Source organism: Felis catus, chromosome E3, assembly GCF_018350175.1.
Source record: "Felis catus isolate Fca126 chromosome E3, F.catus_Fca126_mat1.0, whole genome shotgun sequence".
Lineage (NCBI taxonomy): Eukaryota > Metazoa > Chordata > Mammalia > Carnivora > Felidae > Felis > Felis catus.
In genome coordinates, this window is record NC_058383.1 from 21139329 (window position 1) to 21161294 (window position 21966).

A 21966-nucleotide genomic window follows, 5' to 3' on the forward strand; every position below is an offset into this window, starting at 1 on the left:
ATGTTCCTCGGAACAAAGGAAAAGGGCTCAAGTGCTTGCCATGGTGATGTGGGAACTAAGGCAAATGGAAAACGAAATTCCCTTACTGCCTGTAGCCCATTGACAGGTCCTTGAAACCGGCAGAGTGACCTCTCTCAAGGAGCTCAGCTGCCTGCTGATGACCCTTTGCTGAGGGCAAAGCAGAAGCTTAGCTTAATACTATCCCGACCTCGAGGACCCTGTAAGTCTACTTCCTCTATTTCAACTGCCCCAAGATACATGCTGGTAATCATGCTTTAAGCTTATGGCCCCCCATATGCATCTGAGGGGGTCTCATGACTGAGGTTTTATTAAACAGTAATAAATGGTGTTTCCCTGGCAACAGCTAGCCCCTCAAGGCCCTGGAAACCTTGCTTCCAAAATTCCTTAGAGACTTACTCTATCCCTGACCCACTCCCAACCAGGGGGTATAACATCAGTTAACGGTCAGGACCCCAGCGCGGCTCTTCCTGCCCATGGGTCCTGTCCCCGTGCTTTAATAAAATCACCTTTTTGCACCAAAGACGTCTTCAAGAATTCTTTCTTGGCCATTGGCTCCGGACCCCACGAACCCCCCGTCTCACCCCAAAACTTCATTAATAAACATTTATTATTATTATATGCCTGTCACTAGTATAAGAATTATAAGAATTTCCTATGTATTAACTCATTTCACTCTCCAAACTATTATCTTATTATTATTATTATTATTGACTTGATTTTATTATTTACTATTTTTCCCACTGTAGAAAAGAAAGGAAACTGAGGCAGGAAGCATCAGACATAAGGCAGCCTGAAGCTTCTGATCTCCTCCCCTGCATTAGTCAACTTCGGCCACACCCAAGATCCAATGGTTCCTGAAGTGTTCTTTTTATCCTTTGTATCCCCAACTTTCTCTACAGAGACTCCATGTATGGGTTCCTTTATTCCTCCATTCTCCTCAGTAACCAGAGGGCCTTTCGACCTAAAGAGAATATTCAGCTCTAGAAAGTTCTCGTTTGTTTTGTTTTGTTTTAATTTTTTTTAAATGTATTTATTTTTTGAGAGAGAGAGAGGCAGCGTGTGAGCAGGGGAGGGGCAGAGAGAGAGAGGGAGACACAGAATCCAAAGCAGGCTCCAGGCTCTGCCCTCTCAGCACAGAGGCCGATGCGGGGCTCGAACTCACAAACTGTGAGATCACGACCTGAGCCAAAGTCGGACACTCAACCGACTGAGCCACCCAAGCGCCCCTAGAAAGTCTTCTTATGCTATCTATCACATTATTCCCATGTCCCCATTCTACCTGTGGTCCTTGTAAAGCACGTATTAAATCTATTTGTTAGAGCCCAGCTCACCCCAAATCTTAACTAGAGTCTGGAGAAAACACTCTAGTCCTTGACCCTGAGAACACCAGAATCTCCTTTAGAAATTTTTGGAGATGGTGGTATTTGGAATCACAAAGATTCTGATTCAAGAGGTTTTGAGGAGAGCCCAGGCATCTATATATATATTTTTAAATCTATACGTAATTGCTTATATACCTTAGAAAGTGAGAAACCTGTCTTCATGATAATAAGCAGTATGATTTTTCTGTTTCGTCTGCATGTTTCTGCCTGTGACGGTTATGGATAACTGATGACGAATTTGGAAATTCTGAATTCTTATCCCCAATCTCACCAATGAAATAGGAAATAGTACCAACAAAATATCACCAATAAAAATGAAAGAGAGATATGGCATCATGCACGTAAGAGCTCAAGAGAGCTCGGTGGGTACTCCCGAGGTCCTTACCATTTTATTGGCTGTAGGATTGGAGTTTTCCTTAAATTGCCTCTACTTAGCCACAGTCCACTCCCCCGTATGGTGTGAGCTGTTTCCTCCGGTTCTGTTTCTCTGTGAATCTGATCATCTCTGTTTCCCGTGTATCAGGAATGCGCTGATTTCCGTGACAGTGCATGGCTGTCTTTCTTCTTTCTCATGCTGTTGGGAATTTATTCTTTTTCATAGCCTTCCATCTGTTCGAGAAGTATCGGGGGAGACAGGGGGCATGCAGATGTGCTGGCTCCGTCCACCCTCGGAGCCCATGCCTCCCTCCACGCACTCCAGATTTGACTTCGTGAGGCACTGTTTTACCTCCCACCAAAAAGGGCCTTATTGATTCAACTCAAGGATGAGGAGAAATACATCTTTCCTCGATATGGAAAGGCTTTGAGGCCAGAGGGAATGACCTGTTCCTTAGGTCAGGTCCACCAGCTGGGCTTGGGAAGGCGTTTTCTCTCCCCCTTCCTCCCCATCTTTCTTCCTCCACATCCATATGACTGCCCTCACTCTCTGACATATGGCATATACTCACACTGCTTGTCCTAAAAGAAGGTTCCAGCTGGATTGGGGCTGGAAAGACCCCTGAATCCTGCTGATTAGATTCCAGTAGAGAGCCAATTTCAAGATTCACCCTGGCTTACAAGCTGGATACTAAAAACTCTCTTAGCATGACATTTTGATGCTGAGTGAAAGATGTCTGTTTTCAGTGGAACAAGGCAAATGTTGAGAGAAAAGCCAGAAAGGACTGTAAAAGCCATAGCTTCCAGGTCCCAGAACCAAAATATATGAGAGAGAGAAGGCACTACAGTCTATGAAGAGACACTTAAATTCTCGCAGGGGTCAAGTTTATTCTATAAATCAAGAAAAATAATACAGATAACCTAAGGATCGTAAAGAGCCCACATGAGTTTTTTAGTTTCGACTCCCACATCTGATTCCCTGTGTGCATGGAGACCTTGGCACTTGACCAACCTGGAGCCTACAGAGGTATTGAAAAAGTGAGGATCACCTCTTGTCAGCAGCTTTATTATGTGGAACCAGAAAGAAGTACCAACTTCAGGCCCGGAACACAAGGTCTCAACCTTGGCTGCACATCCGAATCATTCCCATGCCCAGGCTTCCCCCAGATCAGTTACATTAAAATCCCTGTGGATGAAATCCAGTCATGACCCCTTTGAAAGGTCCTTGGATGATGTCAGTGTGTAGCTGGAGTTGCATGGGCAAGCCGAAGGAGGTGAATAGTGAGAAAACTTCAACAGTTAAAGGAAGGTCTGAGAAAAGGGACAGCAAGAGAGGGCTAGGTGTGCAGGTGGAGATCACCTGTTCTGCTTAATGGGGCAGGAGGAAATGAACATTAGTGTTCTATGAGCTTCTACTAAGACCCCCATATTATTGTCCAGGTCTTACCTCATTGAAGAGACACGGAGAGGTCCATTTGTAATTCATTCATTCCTTCTTCAAGCAACCATTTACTGATACCTACGATGTGCTCAGCACTGTCATGGACGGTGGCACCACAGTGATTAATGAGACCTAATCTTGTCTTCCAGAAGTCAACAATGTGGCAGGGAAACATATAAACAATTATGCCCATCAGCTAAGTCTTCTAATAGAGAAAATTAAAATTAGCAAGTGGAGCAGTGGGGAGGGAATGATATAATTAAATCTGACTTATAGTTGAGGAAAACTAGAAACGATTCCAAAGGAAAGGAGATAATTGAGCCGATACTCTATGTATTTATTATTTATTTTTTATTATTAAAATTTTTTGAATGTTTATTTATTTTTGAGAGAAGAGAGGGAGACAGAGCATGAGTGGGGGAGGAGCAGAGAGAGAAGGAGACACAGAATCCGAAACAGGTTCCAGGCTCTGAGCTGTCAGCACAGAGCCCGATGTGGGGCTCGAACACACGAACTGTGATATGACCTGAGGTGAAGTCTGACGCTCAACTGACTGAGCCACCCAGGCGCCCCGATCTGATACTTTATATATGAGTAGCAGTTTTCTTGACTGCCATGGAAAGTGGACCATTCCGGGCAGGGGGACCAGAAAAAACAAACAAACGGAAAAAAAAAGGAGCCGTACATTTGAAGAGTTTATTTTGCAACTGTGTCAGAATGGTCATGACATAGGATTTGCGGCAAAAGGTAGCAAGAGATAATAAGATTTAAGAGGAAAGATGGCACTCAATTTTGGAATTTCTTGCATTGAGGAGCTTACGGCCAATGACAAATCGGTTACTGAAAAGTTTTTTTTTTTCAACGTTTATTTATTTTTGGGACAGAGAGAGACAGAGCATGAACGGGGGAGGGGCAGAGAGAGAGGGAGACACAGAATCGGAAACAGGCTCCAGGCTCCGAGCCGTCAGCCCAGAGCCTGACGCGGGGCTCGAACTCACGGGCCGCGAGATCGTGACCTGGCTGAAGTCGGACGCTTAACCGACTGCGCCACCCAGGCGCCCCAGTTACTGAAAAGTTTTTAAAAGGAGGGCGACATGAACAGCTGATGCATGTTGAGAAATCTCATTCTATTATAGGATGGAGTTGTGTGGGGTGATGGGTACACGAAGACATAACAATTATACCCATGGATGGACACACGAAGACATCAGACATACCAATTAGTTTGGGGGTTATTATTATTATTATTATTATTTACAATAATCCAGCTACAATTTGTGCTAAAGCAGTGGCCAGGTGGACAGAATAAAGAGGGACTGACACAGAAGAGATTACAGAGAAGTTGCAATTTGGGTGTGAATTAGCTTGGGTGTGAAGGAAGGAAGAAAATCGGGTCTGTAGGTGTCTAGTCTGAGTGAATGGGTGACACTATTGACCGAAATGTGGAATAAAGGAGAAGGAACAAGGCAGGAGATGAGAGGACGGGTTCAGGGTTCAACTGCCCTTTCAACAGCCAACCATTGAAAGAAGACCCCGAGCAAACTTGTTCTCTATAAAGTATCTAGAAGAGTAGGTCTCCGAGTTGCCGGGATGGACATACCACAGAGCTCCTTGAGAAAGGATCTAGTTACTTTTCATGACAACAATTTAAAACTATGGATGGTGATTTTCACATAATCAAGGCCTCTGTATCTAGACCAGTTTAGGATCGGTCATTAGGGTTTGTCAAAACCGAGGATAATAAACTCCACGGGTTTCGGGGGCAAGGCAGATAGTGCCGGTCAGATGAGCACTGGGGTAAATCAGAAATGTAAAGTCCCGGCCGCCTGGGTGGTGCAGTCGGTTGAGTGGCCAACTCTTGACTTCGGCTCAGGTCATGGTCTCGCAATTCGTGGGTTCAAACTCCGCGTCAGGCTCCATGCTGACAGCGTGGAACCTGCTTGGGATTCTCTCTCTCCCTCTCTCTCTCTCTCTCTCTCTCTCTGCCCCTCCCCTGCTTATGTTCATGCACGCTCTCTCTCTCTCAAAAATAAGCTTTTTATTTTTCTTTAAAGAAAGAAATGTTGGGGCGCCTGGGTGGTGCAGTCGGTTAAGCGTCTGACTTCAGCCAGGTTACGATCTCACGGTCCGTGAGTTCGAACCCCGCGTCAGGCTCTGGGCTGATGGCTCAGAGCCTGGAGCCTGTTTCCTATTCTATGTCTCCCTCTCTCTCTCTGCCCCTCACCTGTTCATGCTCTGTCTCTCTCTGTCCCAAAAATAAATAAACGTTGAAAAAAAAAATTAAAAAAAAAAAAAAAGAAAGAAAGAAATGTTAACTCCTATCAAAAGGAGAAAGCTCTCACTCGTGCTCCAAATGGCTGTTTTTTGCTTTACTAGAAGATCTGTGTTGTCAGATCTTGGAATGTTACAAAAGAAATTGTATTTTTATGGAAATGTATGTGTATGAAATCGCCTCCATCCTTCCACGTTGTCAAGTAACTTCTTTTTAAAGCATACTATACTAGCTGATGAAATTCATCCAAGGCCCCTGGGCTTTAAATCTTCTCTAAAGCTAAAAGTTTATATAATTGGCTTGTGCTATCACTTTGGGATAACTTTGTGAGAAAGAGGTCTCAAACTTTCTTATACAACTAGCTCCCTTCATTGGCCTTAAAGCCAATTCTTCCAAGGCTGAGGGTCCTTCTCCATACTGTTGCAGGAATTTAGAAACAAGGTCCTATTCAATGTATCCGTGTTGTTCGTCATTTTACTGAAGTCAGCGGGGCCCTTTCAGGCTTCTCGTTTCTGAACAAATATTACAGGTTGGTCTATACACATAGGACAGTAAGTCTAGAGATACAGAAAGTTTTTACCTAGAACTGCGATTATATGGGGCCGTCTACAATGAGTATATAATCTCCTCACATTAGAAGAAACCAGAACCAGATAGACAACGTGCACTGCTCAACGATCACACGATGAGTTTCTCCCGGAGCGTGACCCTCCCTCCTCTGTCTCCCACGTGCCTGGGCTGAAAGCTCATTGTGTCTTTGGTTCATCTCTCCGTGGCTGTATCAGTTAGCTGTTGTCACATAACAAACAATTACAAAGTATCAGTGGCCGAAAGCAGTAGGCAATTACTTCTCATTCCCGCGTCTGCAGCTCAGCTAGGGTTCAGCGGCGTGCTCCCGGGCTTGGCCAGGCTTCAGGTCTGGCTCACGTCACCTGGGGTCACTCTGCTCCCGTTCTGGGGCCCAGGGCCCCCGGGAGGCAGAAGAGTGGCTCCCTGAGGAGCCAGCAAAAACACACAATGCCTTTAAAGCCTGGGCTCAGAATTCATGGGGTGTCTCTTCCAACTACATTCCTCCGGCCACAGCAAGCCGCTTGGCAAAGTCACAATAATAATCAGTGATGTCACACAATCTCCACGAGAGCCCTATGGAGCATAGAAAATCACCTCCATTTCCCAGGTAAAGGCATTGAACGGCAGAGAGACTGAACGAATGGATGGATGCCACACGCACTGACCAGTAATTGGCAGAATAAGCTTTCAAAACAGATCGCTTCTGCACCTCGCCACCATCGAACGCTGGATCTTTTCTGTCTTCCATGCTCCGGAAGTTACTGCCTCATCTTCACAAGCTCATTGTAGTTCTGAGCCTTGGAAGTGTGTTGGCTGTATCGGTAATCGATCCACGTCTGTGCGTTACACAGGTATAGCCATGGCCAAACCCTGTAAGGTCAAACCCCTGCGGTTACAAGATCAAAAGGAATAGAGGAGAAAGGCCAGACAACCAAGACTGCAGGAGAAAGACGGGCTCCTTCCATGGCAGCAACCCCATTTCCCCGCGTTCCTGGACTGAAGTTGCGACAAAGAGCGCAAATGTAACTCTGTACCAAAATAATGGTGTGCAACTATTGGGCGACGTGTTAGCTGTTTTACCTTATAGCTTAGCCTTTGAGTTAGAACCATAAATAAGAGTGAACACTTTCCCCCTTGACACACAGCCCCAGAGACCATATAAATAACCAGAGCCGATTTAACTTGGGAGTTCAGAGAGAGCAGACAAGGGGTCATGACATTAAGTCAAATGTCACTCCTTCTCCTTTTTGTACTAACACAGATTCCTAACCAGAAAGGGCAAGATCTGGCCATGACGCTGGCCATAAAGGGATAGGTGATGAATTAGGGGCCGAGTCAGAGATCATTGATCCCCTTTGATGTTCTGATAATGAGGGAGCCTAATCTCTCTATCAGCCTTTACTGTGCCCTAAATCTTCATGCTGTGTTTCTAATTTGGTCCGCACTGAAAACTGTTGTTCTGATGATTTTCAGGTTTACCAGACTGTCTCTCGAGACAGAGGAATTGCCTTAATCCGACAGAGACTGTTTCTGGAAATTCGAGTCCTGGACTTGAATCGTTTCCATCCTCTCTACTAAGCAGGGCCCTAGAAGATTTTTCAAGGACCTGCTGAGCGCCATGATTTTTGCTGTCCGTCAGCCAAGACTGAACAATCACTGAGCTTTAACAGGGGATCTACCTCGTCCAGCAAGAGAAATTATATTTTCTTTTTTTTTTTTTTTTCAACGTTTATTTTTGGGACAGAGAGAGACAGCATGAAGGGGGGAGGGGCAGAGAGAGAGGGAGACACAGAATCGGAAACAGGCTCCAGGCTCTGAGCCATCAGCCCAGAGCCCGACGCGGGGCTCGAACTCACGGACCGCGAGATCGTGACCTGGCTGAAGTCGGACGCTTAACCGACTGCGCCACCCAGGCACCCCGAGAAATTATATTTTCATGTAAACACATTTTTAGGTAAACTCTCCCAGCTGGTACTTTGAAATTCAGGGAAATTCAGGAGTGCCTTCAGACCCTCAATCAGCCACCATCAGAGGTCGGTAGAGAAAGGGTCTCAAGCTACCTAAGCCCAGACTTGCCAACATCAGCATCATTTTTTTTTTTTTTTGATATCTACCACTGAGCCCTGCCCCCTCCATGGCTAGTCTGGAGCTCGGTAGAGAACCATGGTCTAGTCCAGGAGTCAGCCAACAATGACCTGTGGACCAAGTTTGGCTCACTGCGTGTTTTTATAAATAAAGTTTTATTGAAATACATGCATGCTCGCTTGTTTATGTGTTGTCTACAGCTGCTTCTGTACTATAACAGCAGAGTCAAGGAGTTGCAACAGAGACCATCTGGCCTGCAAAGCCTAAAATATTTACAATCTGGCCCTTTGCAGAAAAAGTTTGTCAATCCTGGGCTAGTCCTTTGGATATCTAAAAAAAGATATGTCCAGGTCCTTGAACTGAGAATTATCTCCAGCACAGCTCACTGTCTCTCAATTTTTAGGAAAATTCTCTATCTTATAACTGGAGTAGAAATATTGTGAATTAATGTGTTTAAAGCTTAGATATTATATCGGTTTTAAGATATGTCCACCAATTATATCTTTATATTTTATGTATGTTTATGTATGTTTATATTCTTTGACAATCCTTCCATCAAGAGGGGGAGCCTCTGTCTCCTCCTCGTGGATCTGGGCAGGCTTGTAACTCACGTGTATCCAATAGAATATGATAGAAGTAATGTGCTATGACTTCTGAAGCCACAAATGAGAAAACGATGGTGTAGTTTTCTTCTTGTTCGCCGGGACACTTATACTGGAGTCTTGAGCGACCTTTTAAGAAGTCTGACCACCTCGAGGCCACCATACTGTGAGGAAGTTCAAGCCACTTGGGGAGGTGAAAAAAAAATGAACCCTTGTGCACTGTGGGTGGGAACATAAATTGGTGCAGCCACAGTAGGAAACAGTGTGGAGGTGACTCAAAAAATTAAAAATAGAACCACCCTTTGACCCGGGATTTCCACTTCTGGGTATGTATCTGAAGGAAATGAAATCACCATCTCAAAAAGATATTTGTAACCCATGTTTGTTACAGCATTACCTGCAATTAGCCAAGATATGAAGACAATCCAAGTGTCCATCAATAGATGAATGGGTTACGAAAACTTGGTATACACACACACACACACACACACACACACAGACACACACACACACTGGAATTATTATTCAGTCATAACAAAGAAGGAAACCCTGCCATTTGCAACTACATGGATGAACCTTGAGGGTATTAGGCTAAGTGAAATAATTCAGGCAGAGAAAGACAAATACTGCACGATCGCTTGTATGTGGATTCTAAAAAAACAAACTCAAAAAATCAGAGAGCAGATTGGTGGTTGTCGGGGGCAGGATGCAGGAGTGGGAAATGGGTGAAGGCATTCAAAGGGTATAAGCTTCCAGTTTTCAGACGGATACGTTCCGGGAATCTAGTGGCCAGCATGGTGATTACAGGTAACAATATTGTATTGCATATTTGAAAGTTACTAAGAGAGAACATCTTAAATGTTCTTACCACACACACAATTTGTAACTATGTGAGGAAACGAATGTGTTAACTAGCTTTATCACAGTAATCATTTTGCAACCTATACATATATCAAACCATTACATTGTTCACCTTAAACTTATACCATGTTATATGTGAATTATAGCTCAGTAAAGCTGGGGGCGGGGGGGGGGTGTGCGGGGAGAAAGGAAAGAATGACTCAGAGTGTAGACTCAGAAGCCCAGAGGGTAAAGACAAGAGCCATGGCAATAACTCTCAAGGTCTAATACTGAGCGCTAATCAAGGAACAGACATTTGCCTGGCTAGATGTCAGAATAGCTATGGACGAGTGGTTGCCATATATCTCTTTCCCTCGCACATCTTTTTGAACTGCAGTGGCTATTGTAGTGATTTATCCTTAAATCATCATTGTGTGGTAGTTGTATGGAGAAGCAGATGATTTGTCTAAGTCTTTTTTTTTAAAGAGAGAGAATAAGTGGGGGAGAGGGACAGAGAGAGAGAGAGAGAGAGAGAGAGAATCTTAAACTCAGCACAGATCCTGACACAGGGCTCGATCCTACGACCCTGGGATCATGACCTGAGCTGAAACTAAGAGTTGGACACTCGACCGACTGAGCCATCCGGGCGTCCCTTTAAGTCTAGATTGAAAGAAGCATACGCAAGGAGCACCCCCCAGAGAGCCTCGCCCACGCCTGGACGTGAGTTAGACAATGAAATCCTGAAATCCGATGCCAACTCTTATCTGACAGATAGAATCAGCTTCCCCTCTTGTGGGGGAGCCAACTTTGGGAAAAAACACAAAGCGTTATGAAGAAGAACAAGAATAGTGGAAAAGGGGTCAAGAAAAATTATGGGAAAGCATACAATCATGGAAATCAGATCCCAAAGAAGATGAGGGAGGGACGCTAGACCCCTCTACGATTCAGCAAACGTAAAGGCACTTTTTCTTGCCCACTGCGACACCACTTAATGTTGAAAACAGTAGCTGACAATTTTCCTTGCTGCCTGAGGACCAACCAAGGGCTCGCCTCACCACCTCACCTCACTTGTATCACATACTGAGATTGATAAACGAATGAGTGACCCAGATGCCACATTTGTATGCACTTTTTTTAAATGACTGGAACACAGAAATTCTTAGTGTCTCTACATCAGGAGCTAGAGAACAATATTTGGCCCTCCAGCTGAACAGCCTTGCCACAGTCTACCCGGCCCAGCCTCACTCTGATCTCAGACTCAGTAGCACAGTAACAGAAGCCATGGAAGAAAGAAACTGCCAGCTTGCCAAGTCTAACCCAAACCTGGGTCTGGCTGAAAAGGCTCACACAGATTCCTTTTCTAACAAGAATACTCTTATGCCCAGGTAGCATCTCCTGTGGTTGACTACCTGTGGCGGGTAGATAAGTTTGTTAGTTTTACTTCCGCAAACCCACAAGAGAAAAGACCAAGCCTCTTGCGACCTTGGAGGAGAGAAGAGAGGGCAGAGACTAAGATCCAGACCCAATCAGCAGTCAGGTCACAGCGAGAATTAGTTCCTGTTGTGTTTAGACCATGCTAGTTTCAGTCATCATTTCAAGATTGGAGGTGGTTCAAAGCTGAGAATTAAAGCATCTTCAGTTCCGAGCCCGAGTTGGGTTCCATCTTGCCAACTCCTCTCCCCGCATCATGTAAAGCTGCTGGGACAAAATGGGACCATCTGAGCGGGAATCGGATAATAAGAGCAAAGAGGAAGTAGGTTGGGGAGGGACGGTTGAGGCCACTCCAAGTAACCGGAGAACCTATTAGTTCCAGCAGAATCCTTGCCAATCCCATTGGCCGCCATGAGCCTGTTTCCCCAGGAGAGCCCCAGGGATGAGGGTCTGGCTTGCTGCTGTGAGCACAGGCAGAGCCCTGAAAACCCAGGGGGACTGGGGACTGGAAAATCCAATTGCTAATGATGATCCCTATGAACTATGTGTGTCTGCTAAGGAGTGACGGTTCTCTGAAACCTTAACACCTTGTCACTCGCACACCTGAGACACGGGTATATACTGTGAGCCCCACATGCAGCGTTACTGAATATCAAATTCTACATTTCGGGCACCAGCCTCTCAGGGGAACCCAACCAACACAGAAAACATCAATGCAGACACACGCACGGTTTGATTCAGTGGAAATGCTTTCCACGGGGACCTCGGAGCTAAGCAGCAGAGCAGGACGGGCAGGGCGGGGCACACAGAAACAGAGGCAGGGCACAGAGATTTTAGCTAAGATGTTAAATGACCCAGGGAATTGATGGACGAGAAGAAAATGGAGATGAGGGAAGGAGAAGCTCAAGAAGGAAGAGAACAGGGGCACCTGGGTGGCTCAGTCCATCTCTTGGTTTCGGCTCAGGTCCTGATCTCACAGTTGGTGAGTTTGAGCCCCGCATGGGGCTCTGTGCTGACAGTGCAGGACTTGCTTGGGATTCTCTCTCTCTCTCTCTCTCTCTCTCTCCCTCGCTCTCTGCCCCTCCCCTGCTCATGTTCTCTCTCTCTCTCAAAATAAAAATAAAGATAAATTAAAAAAAAAAAAAAAGAAGGAAGAGAACAACTAAGGGAAACAATGGCAGTTTGTAATACAGAAATGATGGAAATAAGAAAACCTCTATTTTCCGGGGTCCCTGGGTGGCTCAGTCGGTTAAACATCTGACTCTTGATTTTGGCTCAGGTCACGATCTCACGGTTTGTGGGTTCAAGCCCTGTGTCGGGCTTTGCGCTGACACTGTGGAGCCTGCTTGGGATTCTCTCTCTGTCCCTCTCTGCCCCTCCCCTGCTTGATCTCTCTCTCTCTCTCTCTCTGTCTCAAAAAATAAATAAACAGGGGCGCCTGGGACTCTTGGTTTCGGCTCAGGTCATGATCTCGTGGTCCATGAGTTCGAGCCCCACGTCGGGCTCTGTGCTGACAGCTCAGAGCCTGGAGCCTGTTTCGGATTCTGTGTCTTCCCCTCTCTCTGACCCTCCCCCGTTCGTGCTCTGTCTCTCTCTGTCTCCAAAATAAATAAACGTTAAAAAAATAAAAAAAAATAAATAAATAAACGTTAAATAAATAAATAAATAAACATCAAAACATTAAAAAAAAAAAAAAAGAAAATCTCTATTTTCCAAAACTACCGTCTTTTTATCATGCAGTGTCATGATTATTTGTTTACATCCCTCCTCTTGCCTCAAGTTCAAGACAGAAAAACTATCCAGATTGCTAGCACAGCTCTCACAGCGTTAGCAAGGTTCTTGGGGTAGACATTTAATAAGCTGAATATAGAGAAGGGACAGGGGGCAGAGGGAAACCAGCCCGAAGAGCTTAAGGCTGAATGCCCAGAGTTCTTCCTCAGGGGCACCTGGGTGGCTCAGTGGGTTGAACGTCCAACTTCAGCTCAGGTCATGATCTCGGGGTTGACCAGTTCAAGCCCCGCGTGGGGCTCTGTGCTGTCAGCTCAGCGCCTGGAGCCTGCTTCGGATTCTGCGTCTCCCCCTCTCTCTGCCCCTCCCCCACTCGTGCTCTGTCTCTCTCTGTGTGTCAAAAATAAACATTAAATTAAAAAAAAAATTCTAGGGGCACCTGGGTGGCGCAGTCGGTTAAGCGTCCGACTTCAGCCAGATCACGATCTCGCGGTCCGTGAGTTCGAGCCCTGCGTCGGGCTCTGGGCTGCTGGCTCGGAGCCTGGAGCCTGTTTCCGATTCTGTGTCTCCCTCTCTCTCTGCCCCTCCCCCGTTCATGCTCTGTCTCTCTCTGTCCCCCAAAAAATAAATAAATAAATAAACGTTGGAAAAAAAAAAAGTTCTTCAGTATTTAAACAATCTCTGTTTCTGTTTCCATCTCTCTCTCTCTCTCTCTCTCTCTCTCTCACCCACGTGAAGAGCCTTGGAAGCATCCTCATTTCTCCCTCTTCCTCGACCCAAGTCTCCATCACTTTCCTACCCCCTCTGCTTCCCAATGTTACCGGTGTCCATTACTTCCTTCCCACCCTTGGCATCTCTGGCCTGATTATACTAAGGCTTCTTGGGCTGCCAGTGTGATCATAGCCCGAACAGAAAATAAATTACTTCATTTATTTTTAATTGATAGTTTGATGAATCATTAAAATAATCATTATTTTCAATAATGTAAAAAAATTGGGGGCCCCCTGGGAGGCTCAGTCGGTTAAGCGTCCGACTCTTGGTTTCGGCTCGGGTCATGATCTCGTGGTTCGTGAGTTCCGGACCAGCATTGGCCTCTGCGCTGATAGCGTGGAGCCTGCTTGGGATTCTCTCTCTGTCTCTGTCTCTGCCCCTCCCCCGCTCACCCTGTTTCTCTCAAAATAAATAAACTTTAAAAAAATTTAAAAAAAATTTTTTTTTTTTTGCTTAGAAATGCCTCTAGTTTACAAAGCCAGAGATCGCCGTGTCAAGTTCTGTTTTTTTTTTTTAAACCACTTATAAAAAAGATGTTGACAATTCTTAGAGGAAGAAAAAGCTGTGTTACTCATTAAGTCAGAGTTACACACGGATTATATTTATAATATATATTTGTGTATCTACCATTTAGAGAGAAAAGGTAGGGAACAGCAAAGCGAGGGCTGCAGCAGTCAGATCTCTGATACTTGATTGTTTCTCACAAAGAGTGTTTGTTGGCAGAAGGGACCAACCAGAACCATCCTTGCTTGAATTGTGATGGCTCCCTATCATCTACAGGGCAAAGTCCAAGGCCAGGTATGTCCTTGTTAGTACTATCAGGGCTCAGCCCATATCCCTTGAATCCCTTGTAAGATTTCTGGGTACCTCTCCCCCTGTGTCCCCCAGCTTCTGTAACCTTTGCATCAAAGGACGCATACCTTAGACTCTCTCTAGAATCCGCACGAGTGGAGCCTCCGCCCCCAAGTGCAGAGAAGCAAAAGTCAAGGCAGCCTACGACTCACTGAACTAAGAGCAGGAAAACCCAGCTCCCTTGCTTCAAGTAGGGACCAACTGTGAGGTGTAACTTACACTCCAGAGTTCCCCTGCAGATCAAGTCGAGGCCAGGACTTTGCCTAAAATCACATCCTTGCTGGGTACCTCATTTATCCACTGATGCATTGCAAACTCCTTCCAAAATTAATGGCTTAAAACAACAAGCATTTATCATCTCGTTCAGTATCTGAGGGTCAGGAATCCGGGAGCGGCTCACCTGGCTGCAGGCGGGTTGTCAGCAGGGGCTGCAGTCGTCTGATGGGGACGGAGGGTCTGCTTCCAAGATCACTCACATGGCTGTTGGCAGGAGGCTTCAGTTTCTTGCCAGATGGGCCTCTCTATAGGGCTGCTCACACGACGTAGCAGCTGTCTTTTCCCAAAGCAAATGATCCAAGAGGAGAGAGCTAGTAAGTGAGCAAGAGAGCACAGAAACAGAACCTAATATCAGAAGGGACAGATCGTCACTTGGGCTATTTGCTGTCAGTCACACAGAGCAGCTGGCACAACGTGGGACAGGACAGCAAGAAAGGGTACCAGGCAGTGAGGATGATCGGGGGCCCTCCTGGACACTAACAACCACAGTGGGCCTCCTGCCTTCTCCACCCTGCTCCTCCCATTCTCTAATCAGATTTTTCTAGAAGCACTTCTCCCTCCCCACCCAGTTTTATTGAGATATAATTGACATACAGCCCTGCTCAAGCTTTTGAACAGTGTGACTTGACTTACATATATTGTGAAATGATGACCACAATTGGTTAACATCCACCATCTGATATAGATACAGAAAGAAAGAAAGAAAGAAAGAAAGAAAGAAAGAAAGAAGGAAGAAATGAAGGAGGAAGGAAGGAAGGAGGAAGGAAGGAAGGAGGAAGGAATGAAAGAAAGAAAGAAATAAGGAAGGAAGGAAGGAAGGAAGGAAGGAGGAAGGAAGAAGGAAGGAGGGAAGGAGGAAGGAAGGAAGGAAGGAAGGAGGAAGGAAGAAGGAAGGAGGGAAGGAGGAAGGAAGGAAGGAAGGAAGGAAGGAAGGAAGGAAGGAAGGAAGAAGGAGGGAAGGAAGGAGGAAGGAAAGAAGGAGGAAGGAAAGAAGGAGGAAGGAAGGAAGGAAGGAAGGAAGGAAGGAAGGAAGGAAGGAAGGAGGAAGGAAGGAGGAAGGAATGAAAGAAAGAAAGACATAAGGAAGGAAGGAAGGAAGGAGGAAGGAGGAAGGAAGGAGGAAGGAAGGAAGGAAGGAAGGAAGGAAGGAAGGAAGGAGGAAGGAAGGAGGAAGGAATGAAAGAAAGAAAGACATAAGGAAGGAAGGAAGGAAGGAGGAAGGAGGAAGGAAGGAAGGAAGGAAGGAAGGAAGGAAGGAAGGAAGGAAGAAATGAAGGAGGAAGGAAGGAAGGAGGAAGGAATGAAAGAAAGAAAGACATAAGGAAGGAAGGAAGGAAGGAGGAAGGAGGAAGGAAGGAGGAAGGAAGGAAGGAAGGAAGGAAGGAAGGAAGGAAGGAAGGAAGGAGGAAGGAGGAAGGAGGGAAGGAAGGAGGAAGGAAAGAAGGAGGAAGGAAGGAAGGAAGGAAGGAGGAAGGAAGGAAGGAAGAAATGAAGGAGGAAGGAAGGAAGGAGGAAGGAAGAAGGAAGGAAAGAAAGAAAGAAGGAAGGAAGAAGGAAGGAAGGAGGGAAGGAAAGAAGGAAGGAAGGAAGGAAGGAAGGAAGGAAGGAAGGAAGGAAGGAAGGAAGGAAGGAAGGAAGGGAGAAAAAATTGTTTCTCTTGTGATGAGAATTCTTAGGATTTATGCTCTTGCCAACTTTCACGTACCTACCACAGTGTTAGCTATAGTCATCGCGTTGTACATCACATGCCCAGGACTTCTTTATCTTCTAACTGGAAATTTGGACCTTTGACCACCTGTCTCCAATTTCCTCATCCGCACCCTCCACCCCCCTGCTTCTGATAACCACAAATCTGATCTCTTTCTATGAGCGTGGCTTTTGTTTTTTCAGTTTTGCTCTTAGATTCCACATGTAAGTGAAATCACACAATATTTGTTTTTCTCTGTTTGACTTATTTCAGTTGGCAGAATGCCCTCAAGGTCCATTTATATTGTCACAAATGCAGGATTCCCTCCCCCCCCTTTCTGGCTGAATAATGTTCCCTTGTATATACATACCACATCTTCTTCATTCATTCCTCTGTCGATGGACACTCACGTTGCTACTCTGTCTCAGCTACTGAAAGTCATGCTGCAATGAACACGGGGTGCAAATCTCTCTTCGAGATCCCGTTTTCAACTCCTTTGGCTATAGACCCAAAAATGGCATTGCTGGTTCATGCGGTAGGTGCATTTGTAACCTTCGGAGGACCCTCCATCCTGTTTCCCGTCGTGGCTGGACCAGCTTCCATTCCCACCCGTGGTGCACGGTGTTGCCTCTTCTCCACATCCTCACCAGCATTGGGTATCTCTTGACTTTGTGATGATGGCCATTGCAGCAGGCATGCAATAGCTCACTGTGCTTCTGATCTGCATTTCTCTAATATGGGTGATGTTGAGCATCTTTTCAAGCACACGTTGGCCATTCATATACCTTCCTTCGACGGACGTCTATTCAGCTCTTTGGCTTATTTTAAAAGTAGACGCTTTGTGTTTGTTTTGCTGTTGAGTTATAGGAGTCTTTTAAAAAGTATCCTTTGGATATGAACCTCTTTTATCAGATACATGGTTTGCAAATGCTGTTTTCCATTGGGAAGTCTTCTCCTCCCTCTCCCTCCTCCTCCTCGCCTCCTGTCCCTCCTCTTCCTCCTCCTCCTCCTTCACGTGCTTCCTTTTCCATTGCTGCTTCTATAAGGAGCACTTCTTAAAGGAATCACTGGCATCTGAATCCCGGTCTCAGGGATTGCTTCTGTGGAACCCAACTCAAGCCCGCAAAGTCCTCCACGATGTGGCCTCCGCCTACTTCTCTAACGTCGTCGCTTGCCAACACGTGCTCTTCCCTTGATGCAGCAACTAGCTTGGAAAGGATGCTGGAAATCCCCTGTACCTTGTATGTGATCTTTCTCTGCCCTCACTCGGAGTCTTAGTCCTCTCTTTATCTCTACCACTTGCCACCACTAGATATTTGTCAAGTGAATGAATGAGGACATACACCCTAAAGCACTCTCTGTCCTTAATTGGCTACTGCACAGAGGAAATGAGACGAGGCTTTGTTCTGTCACCGCGGGCAGGCGTGAGGACTTCACCACGGCCTCCAAACTTGGCAAAAGGGAAACAGAGAAATGCATTCAGTCATTTATTCATTCATCAAGTATTTACTGAAAGCTTACCATGTCCTGGACGCTTCCTGAATCACTGGACACAGGGCAGTGGAAAAAGACACTCAAAGTCTACCTGCAGGGCTTATATTCTAGTGGAAGAAATCATAACAGCCAAAAAGTATGGAGTGTCGCCAGGTCCCGGGCACTGTCCTAGATGGATATAGGTCGGCACACGGATACGGATACAGATATAAATAGATAGATCGCTTCATTTAATTCCTACACAACGCTTATGAGGTAGGTCTTATCATTTTCATTTTGTAAGTAAAGAGAATAATACACAGACCATAAATAGCGGAACTGGAATTTGAACCCAGGTAGTAATGCTAAAGAAAAAAATTATTCGTGGCTCTTGTTAAAAATGATAAGACTCTTTTCAGGGGGACCACTGCGATGGGGCTTTTGTGGTAGAGAAGAGAGATCGGCTCAACCTCACAAACAACAAGAACAAGTAGAGATTTGCAGTCAAGGATCGGGCTGGGGGTCCGCGGATGGGAAATTATTAAAAGGGGGCATCAAGGTAGGGGGGCTATCTCCTAAACCAACTGCACAGGAGTTTTACTCAAGGCAGGCCAGGGTGATAAGGTATCAAGGGGGGGGGGAGAAGGAATTGGGTCCGATGTCATGGCTTGTCAGATACCAAGGCTGGAGGGGAAGGAATCTAATCAGATATCAAAGGTGGGGGATTTTCACTAAACTGCCCCAGCAGGATTCTTGCTAAAACTGGACCGAATGGACCAAGGATGGAGCCCAAGGGCGAGACCTCATCAGAACGAGGACTCACAGGAGCCTGGCTGGAGGTAGGGCCAGGACAGTCTTTCGGTGGCATGTTCCAGAACCCATGCTCTTGCCTACTCTAGTCAGCCAGCGGGAACTGCCTTGGCACGGTCGTGCCAACTACAGAGCTCTTTGCTTATCTGGATTTTCTTGTCCCTGCAATATGTGCTACTTTAAATTTCTAAAAAGGGAAAAGAGTGAAATTGTGCTGATATCTTGCTTACCTAGAATAAAACTGCCACTTTGAGCCGGAATGGGCGTGAGAGGTAACGCAGTGGAGAGCAGACAGGGGGAGTTGGGTCGGAGCTAGAAACCGTGGTCCTGTCCGCGTCGTCACCTGCATGGCAAGGGAGCTGGGCGCTATGGTTCCAAGATTCTTTCCTCCATTCCCTCCGCGCAACCTTGACGATCTAGCCGTAAGGTTTCACCACCTTTAGGGCACGTCACCTCGCATCGTATTTATCAGCCTGCGTACCTCATTTCCCCTGTGCGACTGTAAGCCCTCGGTACAGTGAGTGCTCCCGTACACAACATTATACATCCTCAACACCGTGCCCCCTTGGGCGTGTCTTCCGGTGTCGAGAATGGGCCTCCGTAGCCAAGGAGCTCCCTCAAAATGCTCCTTCAAGGTCACAGAGGACACGAATAAAAGAGTCCAGATCACCATGCGGGCAATCCTGTCCCATTCCGAAGCTGGTGCTCTCAACTCGCACCCAGCGACTCAGAGAAGAGCAGCTGCTTGCATAGAATTGCTGCTGGGTCAAGCATATCATTCTCCGAAGTCTCCCTCAAAGATTTCTCTCTCAGCCACACACAGACTCTCGCTCACAGGTTCAACGTGTACATTTCGAAATGCCCCAGATGGCACAGCTCACCTTGAAATCTGTCCTTTTTGTGAGCAAGGTAGGTCCTGGCTTGAATTCTCAGCTCGAAAACACCGTGGGGATGTACTGCAAAGGAGATTATTTAGAAAGATAGATTTTTATCAATATTGACATCTTTACTTCTTTTTAAAAAATGTTTTTTAAACTTTATTTATTTTTGAGAGAGAAAGAGAGAGAGAGCGAAAGTGAGAGAGAAAGAGAGAGAGAAAGAAAGACAGCATGTGTGGGGGAAGGGCAGAGAGAGAGAAACACACACACACACACACACACACACACACACACACACTCTGAAGCAGGCTCCAGCTCTGAGCTGTCAGCACAGAGCCCAACACGGGGCTCAAACTCATGACCTGAGCCAAAGTCAGGCGCTCAACCGACCCAGGCGTTCTGACATTTTTATTTCTTTAGATGCATGGGAATTCATTGTATTATTCCTTGCCTGCCTTTACTTCTTAATTGCTAAATAATATATATATTTTTAAGAACAGAGAGGCATTTTCCCCCAAGGATACCGGCTGCATTGAAGACTGACATAGTTTCAACTTCCCCGTGATACCCGGGCTCCCATAAGGCTGTAAGGGTTCAGGTCCCAGCAGGAAATACATAATGTGCTTGAAGGGGTAACTGAAGGAGAGTTTCCAGATGGGATCACTTAGAAAACAGTGGGCAGAAATAAGAGAAATCAACAGACAGGGTGCAGCACCTCAAGACCATTAGTAAGAATTAGGAAAAAGCCATTAGCAAGGGAAGCCAGCTATTTGAAGAAGCAAAGGAAGCAAGTGTTTGAGCAGATTTGGAGGGTTGTGGACAGGGCGTCCACAAAGAAGTCCAACCAGCAGCCTGAACAGCATGGGGAGGGACGGATGTCTATCTCATCCACCTTCCCATTTGCTGGTGCTCCCCACTGGCCTCGCACAACCAGAAACCAGGTGAGGGAGGGGGGCTCGATGATGCAGTCCCCAGAGCACAGAACCGGGTGGAGAAGAGTGGGTGGAAAATCTGGAGCTGCAAAGTGAATATCCAGGTCAGGAGCCAGCCCCATCCGCCTGGAGCCCAACTCGTGAGAGGCCAGATGTCAGAAAAGGGATAGCAGGGGCTCACATGTAAGTTATGGCGTATCTACTCTTCTAGGAGTGAGCACGCATCCATTTGGCCAACAGGAAATTTCCTCGGTAACAAATGGTTGGATAGATATATTAGCTCTGCTTTCCTTTTTTTAAAGTTTATTTGTTTTGAGAGAGAGAGAGAGAGAGACAGACAGAGCACGAGCAGGGAGGTGGCAGAGAGATGGAGAGAGAATCCCGAGCAGACTCTGAGCCATCAGCACAGAGCCCAACTTGGGGCTCGAACTTACAGACCATGAGATCATGACCTGAGCCGAAGTCAGATGCTCAACCGACTGAGCCACCCAGGCGCCCCAGCTCTGCTTTCCTTAAAGGGAGAAAGTCAATCAACCCATAGAAGAGAAAGAAGAGAATCAAATACCATACCGAGGAAGCGTAGCTTAACCATAAGAGTCATGCATGTAACATTCAAAAATTCAAACATGTTGCAGGGCTGGCCAACAGGGAAAAGAAAACATGATTAAATAATGCAGGCAAGTCTGTCCACCACACGCTCCATGGGCTTATGTCCGAAGGTGAGCGTGAGACAGTTGACATCAGTCCACCGATTTCCCCCATCAATCTCATAGTGCAAGTGTTTGTCACGCTAAGTGTGATTCTAGTGTGTCGGTGCAGATGCTTGTGTACCCCTTATGGCATATTTTAGATTACTATATATGTCAATGTTTATGCACGTGTGCAGGTTTGTATGTGCAAAGTCATGCATACTATTCTTTAGAAGCAACTTAAGAAATGTCCAAGGGTTTTAATGCTTTGGAGCTGTGATCAACACTTTTTAAAACTAGAAAACCCCTGAAAAATATTTTTGAGAATGAACTCTTTTTATGTATTGTTTTCTCTTCACTGGCTTTTAAGTCTCACTCCTGCATAAGCTATAACTCTGCTGTAATCCCTGACCCACCAGGCAGACGTTATAAAAGGAGACTGGGGAGAGCCCACTGTGGAAATAGGTCGAGAGGAAGAGAAGATTTCTTAGCAGAAAAACAAATTAAAGTCCTTGGAAAAATCTAGTAACTTACTAACTTTTGTTTCTGTAGATGAACATTTTTAAATGCTTAATAATTCCCTTTAGGAGGTCAGCAATAAGTAGTCCTTCATCATACAAAGAAATAAAAAATATATGCAATTATATTCCATTTCACCATAAGAACCAAGGACAGGGCTTCAACGTTGGATGGGTTCAAGCCCGTCTATAACACCTGGAGTTAACTGGTGAACTCTGATCTCAAAGTCAGCAGGGATTAGGTTGTGTGTAGTAACAACTATCCCCCAACTTTCAGGGGCTTAAACAAATCAGAGCTTATTTTCTCTTTTTGGTCACCTTTACTGAGGGATA

At 45.8% G+C, this 21966-nt stretch overlaps 1 long non-coding RNA gene across 1 annotated transcript in view; it reads right to left on the bottom strand.

Moving 5' to 3' along the window:
- LOC109495232 overlaps nucleotides 1-21966 on the bottom strand; it is a 221220-nt gene that overhangs the window by 19446 nt on the left and 179808 nt on the right. The window contains exons 11-14 of the long non-coding RNA XR_006591291.1: nucleotides 18847-19572; nucleotides 16704-17783; nucleotides 14771-14957; nucleotides 1789-3361 (exon numbers count right to left, since the gene is read on the bottom strand). This is a non-coding gene — a long non-coding RNA (uncharacterized LOC109495232). The remainder of the gene's footprint in view (nucleotides 1-1788; nucleotides 3362-14770; nucleotides 14958-16703; nucleotides 17784-18846; nucleotides 19573-21966) is intronic.